Genomic DNA, 10000 nt, shown 5'->3' on the forward strand with positions numbered 1-10000 from the left:
TAGTGGATTGGAGCTCAACCACTCAGCCTGTGACGTCCTCCTCCACTCAAGGGCGAGCCCATGAGGGAACGGTCTTCAATGCTCAGGAGTAAGTAAATACTCAAGAGCCGCTTCCCGCTCAGAGGACGACACTCAACCTCGTCATCGTGGTTGAACTCGTTCCGAGTTTTGGACTTAAACTCGTCAATCACACTATAGAATTGATCCTATGTAGTATGATCATACCTTCAGCATCCAAAGTTCAACACCTCACCAGGCAGGATGCTGACTCTCATCATCACCATTGACATTTATGTTAATATCTATTCTTTTATAATATGATAAAAAGATTCATAAAATTGGTAATATTGAAATATTTTTCTTATAAAATAGTTAATGAAAATCGTTACACAAGAATAGGAAAAGAAAAAAAAATCATATTATCAGTAATAATTTTCCAGGTAAAATTATTTCAAGGATAAACATCAAATCGAACCAAACAAGGAAAGTGAACCAATAATACAATTTGGATAAATAAAAGAATATGACGATATGATATAATAACAGATAAAATGTTGTAGTTACTGGAAATAAATATAATCCCGTTACTAAAATGGTGTTTGATTTTTTTTAATTACATGATAAAAAGAAAAACTTGGCTTGTCCAGTAACTTTTCTTGCTATGCATGGTTTCTTTCAGAAAATGTGACCCACGTGATCATAAACGCAGGAGCTTAGGATACGGATTTTATTTATGAGCAGAAAACAATTATATTCAACTGATTAATAAGTAACATATTTTATCTTTTTGCTGTTTCGACATTATACCTCAAGGAAGGAAGATCCTAGTCATGTCGTCCATCTTGAACCTCTGTAGCGCTAGAAAATTTAGAGCCAGTCTGAAACAACTAAAAATTTAACTCTTAATGTAATACTTTCTTTTATTTGAAACGTTATACCAATGATTCAAGTAATAGCGAGTTGTCTTGTTTGTCTATTTCAAGAAACTCTAGAGCATTTATAGTTCCTATGCTCCAAAATCTTTAGCGAAACGTTCCTATTCCCCTAAAGACTTAATTTGCTCTGGGTGGAGCTACCTCTGGAAAAGAAAAAGTTTCTCGTGAGCTAGGAACTTGCAAGACTGATCGTAAGGTTAAGTCTGCACCCCATGGGGGTTATGACGTATTGTCTAAGAATCCTCGTCCAAGCTAAATGCCCGGGCAATCTGACTGGCTGACTAATTTGAAATACATATTTTCATATTTGAGCATTTAAAGTTTGTATGGCCCACAAACCTGAGCATTTAAAGGATGTATGACCCATACATGTGATTGTTTAGAGTTCTTATGGCTCAAATACCTGAGAATTTAAAGTTCCAATTTCCCAAAAATTTGTGCAAAATTCCTATGATCCAAATGCAAAACAGTATACAACCGCATTCCTTGCCAAAACTTCTGCCATATGGACAGGAACCACAAGCACACCTTGTTTCCATCGTGGGCTCTTTAGGAAGCCATGCAAGCCATGTTGCAGATACTAGAATGCAAGAGATTACGGGTTTCTCTGTGCTAAGTTCAACTTAGAGGTTGATGTTGACATGGATGCTAAAGACCACAAGATTTGATGCAGATGGGACTACTAACATGTATCACAACGCCAAGTATAACATCATCACTGGAAGACTGGAGGAACCACCTCTTTACAAGAGCAAAAAGCTCCAGAACAGGCTTCTATAGCCCCAACCCCCAGTCACGAAGAAGGGCAAGTCCTCAAAGCACAACCCCTCCGCCACCAAGAAACCCTGCCACCTCAGGACCCCCTGTAGCCAGCCAATCCCTGCATGCTATTAATTCAGGAACTGGCTATGGTGTAAGAATCGCTCATATAATTATTAATGAAATCTCGACTGGGGCAAACAAGAAGAAGCATATACCCATAAAAAAAAGAGAGATGGTCCTGCTATAGCAACAGAAAATGAAGAAAGACAACGTTGTCATGAGGAGGGAAATGTTCCAAAGGATAAAAGCTGTCTGAATTACCCAGAAATTTAACCTGATAAAGGTAGAGATTCCAGAATATAGTTATCAAGAATAGTTTTACTTTCATATTCACAACAGCTGCAAATTTCGAAGTAGACGACTTGACCAATCGATCCCCCTAGCCCCTCCCCAGGATAAAAAAAAAAACTGCATACTATAGAAGCTTTAGCTTGGATATTTTAGGGCAGAATTTAACTCATTTTTTCTTATTAATTAAAAGAGCATTTAAATATGTTCATACTGTCAAGATCAAGTTGGTACCATTCCAAAGAAAAATGCTACGAATAAGAATGTCTGACTGAATTTTCCTTCTTTGTCTCTTGTATAAAATTGTACTATTTTTGGTAACGTGGTTATATAATCTTCCATTAACAGCAATGATTAAATTTCTTGTGGAAATTTCTTCGTATTATTCTTTTGCTTATATATCATAAGGGAATTTGATAAATTCGATAGTGTAAGCTAAGTTCAGTTGTTGGAACTGTTCGTGAGAATTATTTTCTTGGTAAAATTTGCTCAACGAAAGTTTTTCTTTCAGTTACAATTCATTATATGAGTTTTCCATTGTGCTATGTTGTGGGAAATATGGTAAGAATATCGAAACCTGAAATATCTTTAAGAACCTATGAAAAGACAATGAACAGTAACATAAATGTCAATGGTGATGATGAGAGTCAGCATCCTGTGTGGTGAGGTGTTGAACTTTGGAAGTTGAAGGTATGATCATACTACATAGGATCAATTCTATAGTGTGATTGACGAGTTTAAGTCCAAAACTCGGAACGAGTTCAACCACGATGACGAGGTTGAGTGTCGTCCTCTGAGCGGGAAGCGGCTCTTGAGTATTTACTTACTCCTGAGCATTGAAGACCGTTCCCTCTTGGGCTCGCCCTTGAGTGGAGGAGGACGTCACAGGCTGAGTGGTTGAGCTCCAATCCACTATGGATCCTGTGGTTTTCTTTTAAAATTCCCTTAATGGGATAAAAAGTTCTCTAATCAATTTTCTGCTATTGCAGGAAAGTAAAATTTGTTATCATCACCTCTTTTACTAATGCTGGTTGATACCAGGGATTTCCTTTCGATACGATACCGAGTAGTATTTTTCCCAGAATTGAAGTATCGAGTATTGATACCAATACTTTCGCGGCCAGTATCTATTGATATAAATAGTTATTTTATTTATATTTCTGATAGTGAAACAATATAATATAAAAATATACTAACAAGACAAACTGTATGGAATTTTCGAACTGGTCACTCGAAAATCCGGCCATTTAACTCCACCAACGTTACGTTAAATTGGAGGGAAGGTTGGGAGAACTCGCGGGCGTTGAGTCGAATGACTGTGGTTTGATACGAGACTGTTTTAGAACCTAGAGAGCAACCGCCTGGTAGGGAAGGCGCGGAGGTTAAAGAAATTGAGCATTTGTAATTTATGATTCAGAAATTTAATGTCATTTTATTGTACCATGACGAAAATATCCTATGTAGGAATTTAGATTCAGAGAAACGCGGGAAACAAAGGTGTCGTCAGGGCTGCGGAGCTCAGCTCGGTCTCTTTTGTCCAACGTCCTCAGCAGAAGTAAGTCCTAATAATTGTACTCTCTCTCTCCCCCCTATAGTACCCAGGTCGGTTTCCCTAAAGGTTTTACAAGTGTTTTGTAAGATTTGTATCCATGTATATTTAGTTGATCCTTGTGATTGGGGATCAGTGCTGTCCTTTAAATTACGTGAGAAAGCCTTGGTATGCCGTTTACCGAGGCAACTTATTGAAATACTAATTAATTTTGCTTAATTTGAGTCCGGTGCGGACTCAGTTTTTTTTAGCAACGCATGAGGTTATTTAGTCACGTGTTTCTTTAGTATGTTGAGTAAATGTTTGATTATGTATTTCCCTCGCATTAAATAATTATTTTTGTAATAAAATTGTTAAAGTGTAGCTGTATTTTGTTGCTTCCTGGAAGGTTTTGGGAGTCTTACCTCTTCAAGGTCTTGCTATCGGCCCTTAACATCGGGCCAAGAACGTAATTATCTGTCGAAGTGAAAATCACGACAACTGGTCCTTCGAACCGGATAGCAAGTGTCTCTGAGAGCTAGAAAGGAATTCCACAGAATATGAGCTTTTGAGAGAGAGAGAGACGGACAATTAAGGTCCTCAACGTCCCGATGTGCGATCGACCACGTGTCTGGTCTTGTTAGTGCCCCCATCCTTGTAACTTAAACTTAATTCTGATCCTAGTTTGCCTAACTCCCGAAATAAAAGTAAATTAGTCAAAATGGCAGAGCCCACAATTGTGCACATCGAGGCGTCGATGGGCCTAGTAACAGACTTGCTTAGCGAAACGCAACGAGCGCTGATCGAGACATATTCCGAGTCCGTCTATCGGAATCTAGTAACGGAACTCCAGGAAGAGGTCAGACAGCTGAGAACGCTGTACAAAAATCAGCATGTAAAACTAGAACCTAGTTTTGAAGCCCGAATCAGGCACACGCTGGGTGAAGCAACACGTGCTTCTACCCTTCTATACAACTGTATAGACCAAGTGAAAAGCACTTCAACGGGGAATGTTGCTCTCCCCAGGTTGAAACCACTGCCTCTCCCAACGTTTGAAGGGGAAGTGCAGGAATATGCTTCGTATCGTGAACTTTTCACGATTCATGTTGACAGAAGAGCCGATTTAGATGATGTATCTAAATTTACCTATTTGCTGGGGACATTGGACAAAGAGCCGCTTAGAGTCGTAAAATCTTTAAGTGTAACCGCCGCGAACTATAGAATAGCGTTAGATCTACTAGATAAACAATATGGTAACGTACATCACACGCTCGTGATTTTGCACCAAAAATTAGCTAACATATTTATGCCGTCACTAGACCCCGTAGAGCTCAAAAGGTTCCGTTTCGAGTTAACTATTATAATTGAACAAATTAAAAGGTTGAGTAAAGACGATATAGGCCAGGGCATGGTCATGAGTCTCATAAATCAAAAACTGTCAGAGGGAAAGCTCTATCGGAAAGTGGTCGAGCATTTGAGAAAATGTGATTATACATTAGATGAGTTTTTTGACGCAATAGACTTTATTATAAGAATGCTCGAAGATGATGCGTTGCAAAGAGACGACAAACTCGAGTATGATAAAAGAAAAGACAACAGTGTAAGACCGAAATCCACACCTGTCCACAATAATTCTTGCCCATTTTGTAGCGAACGGCACCCGCCTCACGGTTGTCGCCAAGTAACTGACGTAGCTGCCAGACGTCGCATTTTGCTTAAAAGGGGCCTTTGCTTTAATTGTACAAAGTCAGGTCATCGTAGTAATAAATGTCCCGTCCAAAGTTCTTGCAAAATTTGTAATGCCAAACACCACACCGCAATTTGCGATGATCACAATGCGGGAAGACGACCGCAATCTAACCCCAATAGTAGCAATAGTCAATTAACAACGTCCCGCCCCGTAGTAAATGCGACGCCTACACAGCACGAAACTGCCCCCCGTCCATCCAAAGTTAAAGTAGAATCTAAACCATGCAAAAGCGCAAAGATTGCACAGAAATCTGATGTAGACCTCCCATGTACCCTCTTGCCAACCGCGATGGCAGACATATATCGAAAACAAGGTAGCAAGCGAGTCCGCCTATTCCTTGACTCCTGGAGCCAAAGAAGCTTCATATCAGCGAAAATCGTGAGTCAATTAGGCCTACCGGTGGTAGGGCAAGTGTCATTGAATATAGCTCCATTCGGCTCCGCGGAAATAAGTGGACAGTACAATGTAGTGAGTTGTAGGGTTGAGATGGGAAAAAGATCTGTGAGGATGAAGTTAGTGGCACACGAACACGTGGACGTCCCGATACATAACGCTGGTTATGTAAAAGTCAGACAGCATCTGTTGAGCAAGGGAGTCACGTTAGCCGATCCAGCAAACCAATCAGATACCATGAAAAATGTACACATATTAGTAGGGGCTGATTATTTTAGCTATTTTATTATAGGTGTTGAGAAAGTGGATGGGATCAATCTTTTCCTGACTCATAATGGTATGTCCCCATATGGGAAGGTGCCGCAGTGGCTATTCCAAGGGGAAAAGGTTGAACAGGTAAGAACGCTCAGTGTGTGCAAAATCATGAACGAACCATATCAGTTTGATGTAGATGAATGGTGGCGTTTGGACCGTGTTGGCATCGCCCCATCTGAGCAATACACCGTTCGCGAGGCGGAAGCCGTGCGAAAGGTGTCGCGAAGTGTTGTGAAAAAACCTGAGGGATATCAGGTTAGCCTACCATTCAGGTCGGATGCTAGGCCAGATACGAACTATAGAAACGCTATGGCACAGTTAGAGTCGTTGCAAACTAAATTCAGGAAAGATAGGGAATATTTCGAACAATACCAGGGAGTGATAGACAAATATATTGAAGCGGGTTTTATATCTGAAGTAAAGGAACCTAAGGTGGAAGGTTATTATATGCCACACTTTGGAATCAGGAAAGATAGCCGCACCACCCCCCTTAGAATTGTGTTCAATGCTTCCGCGAAATCGAAAGGTGGTAAGTCCTTGAATGAGTGCCTATTGCCTGGCCCCAATCTAGTGGAATTGGCATATCACTTAATCATAAGGTTTAGGTTGAACAGATATGCCATGTTAGCTGATATCAGCAAAGCCTTCCATCGTATCTTGTTGGATCCTCGTGATGCCAAATACACACGATTTCTGTGGCGCGAGGCAGCAGGTCGAGCGCTTACCTTCGCCTTTAGAGTCGTGGTGTTCGGGCATCACGGCAAGTCAATTTTTGTTACAACAAGTGTTAAATTATCATTTCAAAGGGGAAGGTAGGCCAGATTTGGTAAAGTCTTTTTATGTCGATAATTATCTAGCCACTTTCGAGAATCTGGAGAGCATGAAGCAGGAGCATGAGTCTGTTAATAACATCTTAACAGGGGCGGGTATGCCTTTAGAAGGATGGGCATCCAATCACTTGGCCTTTGATAGCGAGAAAGAGTGGAGAGAGCCTGTGAGTGTGAACGTGCTTGGGTTGCGATGGACCCGAGACGTAGACCGATTGTGTGTGAAAGAAAGTAAGAAGATCTGTGAGTTGGGGGAGGGATGGGTGCCTACGAAGCGTAGGGTACTTTCCCTGTTGGTCTCAATTTACGATCCGATAGGTTTGATAAGCCCATTGTTTGTAAGAGGAAAACTTTTCCTCCAACAACTATGGGAGAATGACGTGGGTTGGGATGATGTGTTTAAAGGAGAAAAGGCTAGAGAAGCGAGTGAGTTGTTGAATGATTTGAAAGCCGTGAGTGAAATCACTTTTCCAAGAACAATAGGTAGGAAAGGTTTAGAACTCCATATATTCACCGATGCCAGCAGTAAGGCATACGACGCAGTAGCGTATACTAGGGACGACTGCAATCAGGTAAACATAATCACCAATAAGATGAGGATCACTCCGAAGGGAATGAACAAATTGACAATTCCAAAGCTAAAACTGCTAGCATTGTTGCTAGGCAGCAGATTAGCTAAGACCCTCAAGGAGCTGATAGAACCTCGAGAGGTAGTCATATAGACGGACAGTAAGGTCACGTTGGCATGGGTAGCATCTCCCGAGGCCAAGGACCACAAGAATGTTTTTATATCTAACCGAGTAGCGGAGATTGTTTTTCTTCAGCAGGTTTGTCAATTGAGTTTGATGCATGTCCCCCAGTAAACAGAACCCTGCTGATATCCTGTCCAGAGGTGCAACGACGCAACAAATGCTAGATAACTCCCTGTGGAGGAACGGTCCAGAATTCCTCAGGACCACGGGAAAGCCTGTTCCTGACAAGGAAGAAGATCCAACCCAGGAAAAAGCAACAGTCGCGGCGGTGCAGGAATTAAGAGAGGAAATGAATCCTTCCCCTCCAGGCGAGATATGGGAAATTCTGCAAAGGGAAGTAGATTTCCAATTCTTGTTGAGAGTTGTTGAAGTAATCAAAAGATTTACAAAGATAGAACGGCATCCGTTCAGTATTGTTGTTCGATTAGAGCAAAAATATTATTTGCCTACCGTTTATGCTTACTTAGAGGGCGGAGTCAGACCCCCTTGTGAAGTTGCTAATTTTGTCAGACAATTGAATCTAGTCTTAATAGATAGTCTCATTTGCACTAGGGGACGAGTGTCCGAAGTAGAAGAAACCGATCAGTTAATTCTCTTGCCAGCCAAAGGGCATTTAGTCAGGATGTATTTAAATTATTTACATCGGTTACATTTGCATTGTGGGGTGAATACTCTAATGGGTATCTTTCGACAGAAATGTTGGGTGGCGGGTCTACGTTCCATTGCGAAGCGAACTGTGCGACAATGTCCCGAATGTATCCTGGCCTTCCAACCTCTCACGAGACAGCCACCACCGCCCCCCCCCCCTACCGAAGGAAAGGATCACTCTCACAAAACCCTTCACAGCAGTCGGAGTGGACCACACAGCAGCCATACAGACCGAAACGCGGCCGGGCTACATACTCATCGTAACATGCATGGCTAGCAGAGCCGTGTACCTTGACTTTTGTCCCTCCCTGGAAGCGGAAGAATTCGTGTTAGCACTAAGACGGTTTAGTGCCACACATGGTGCCCTGCAGCTCATCATGTCAGATAACCATCAGACTTTCAAAACTGCCAGCCACCTCCTTCAGGGACTCTACGAAGAAGATGAAGTCCAGCAGTTCTTGAGGAAAACTGGCATAAAGTGGCGGTTTCAGACGCCCCGTGCACCTTGGAAAGATGGGTTCTTCGAGCGTTTGATAGGGGTAACGAAACGGACCCTACAGATAGCCCTCGGAAAGAAGTACCTGCCGGACGCCCACGTATTAACCCTCGTGAAAGAAGCAGAAGCAGTGGTGAACAATCGGCCGCTTATGTACAGCGGCGACGAGCGCGAGGATGAAGTCCTCACCCCTTCCCATTTGCTAAGAGGACACCAAGTCCACCTCATGGCACCGATCTTGCCGGACGACCACCTCAACGCGACCTTCACCTCTCGGAGGCTACGTGATCGTTACCTAAGACTGACAGATTCCTTAAAGGCCTTCAGAGAACGGTGGAGAAGGGAATACTTGAGTGCCTTGAGGGCCCGGCACGACTGTCAGTCCGGGGAACCCTCCAAGCTGCACCCTGGAGACATCGTGCTAGTTAAACAAGAGAATAAAAAAAGATCTACGTAGCCTCTTGGACGTGTCGTGGAGACGTATCCTGACGACGACGGAGTCGTGCGTTCGGCCAAAGTGTTGTTCGAGGGTGTCGAGTCACTGCTAGCTGTCAGCCACCTGGTTCCCCTAGAAATAGCCCCCTCTGAGGATGATGATGGAGGAGAAGACGACGACGACAATGGTGATGGAGAAGAGGGCGTCTACAGTTCGACAGCAGGAATGCCAGGGATCGTGGAGACGTCTGGGGATAACCAGGAAATGGCACCGGCTACGACAACTCAACAACCAGCCACAGGAACGGTCGACAACGACGATGAAGGTGAGAACTATGCAGTTAGTGAGAGAAGTGAAAATGAAACAGAATCAAAGCAGACGAACACACAAGGACGTTCCACACGCCCATTGAGAAGGGCTGCCGCGAAGCAGCGAGAACTGATGGACAGTCTGCTGAGAAGTGACGATATATAAAGCGTAGCTGCAAACAGTGAGTGAAAAGGGGGAGTGTCCTATCTGGAAGGTAGGGAGGGTGGAGAAACAGATTGTAAGGTGTGCATGAATCTACGGAAGTTGGAAGTGCGTAAGGTGTAGAGAACGGGGACGGGATGGTCTCTCGTGCTTACAGACTGAGCGTTGCACAGAACCAGGCCCCTCCCTCTTGTACTCCATCAAGTAATATCCTGTATGTAGCAGCGCTATAAAAGTATATCGATTAATAAGAGTAAAGGCAGATTAACTTATGTATTGTGTGAATACATTTCTATTGCTGTTTTTCTGATGGTCTTAGGCCCATTGCCTAAATGCCTC

General features: G+C 42.8%; 1 protein-coding gene and 2 non-coding genes across 5 annotated transcripts in view; 1 reads left to right on the forward strand and 2 right to left on the reverse strand.

Moving 5' to 3' along the window:
* Positions 1-10000, reverse strand: part of LOC137627825 (annexin B9-like) — a 236275-nt gene that overhangs the window by 185839 nt on the left and 40436 nt on the right. The gene's annotated exons all lie outside the window — the stretch shown is intronic.
* LOC137627990 (small nucleolar RNA U3) lies at positions 18-223 on the reverse strand. The gene has a single exon (XR_011041297.1). It is a non-coding gene; the product is annotated as a small nucleolar RNA U3 (small nucleolar RNA).
* On the forward strand, positions 2738-2943 carry LOC137627995 (small nucleolar RNA U3). The gene has a single exon (XR_011041301.1). It is a non-coding gene; the product is annotated as a small nucleolar RNA U3 (small nucleolar RNA).

This window comes from Palaemon carinicauda, chromosome 35, assembly GCF_036898095.1.
Source record: "Palaemon carinicauda isolate YSFRI2023 chromosome 35, ASM3689809v2, whole genome shotgun sequence".
Lineage (NCBI taxonomy): Eukaryota > Metazoa > Arthropoda > Malacostraca > Decapoda > Palaemonidae > Palaemon > Palaemon carinicauda.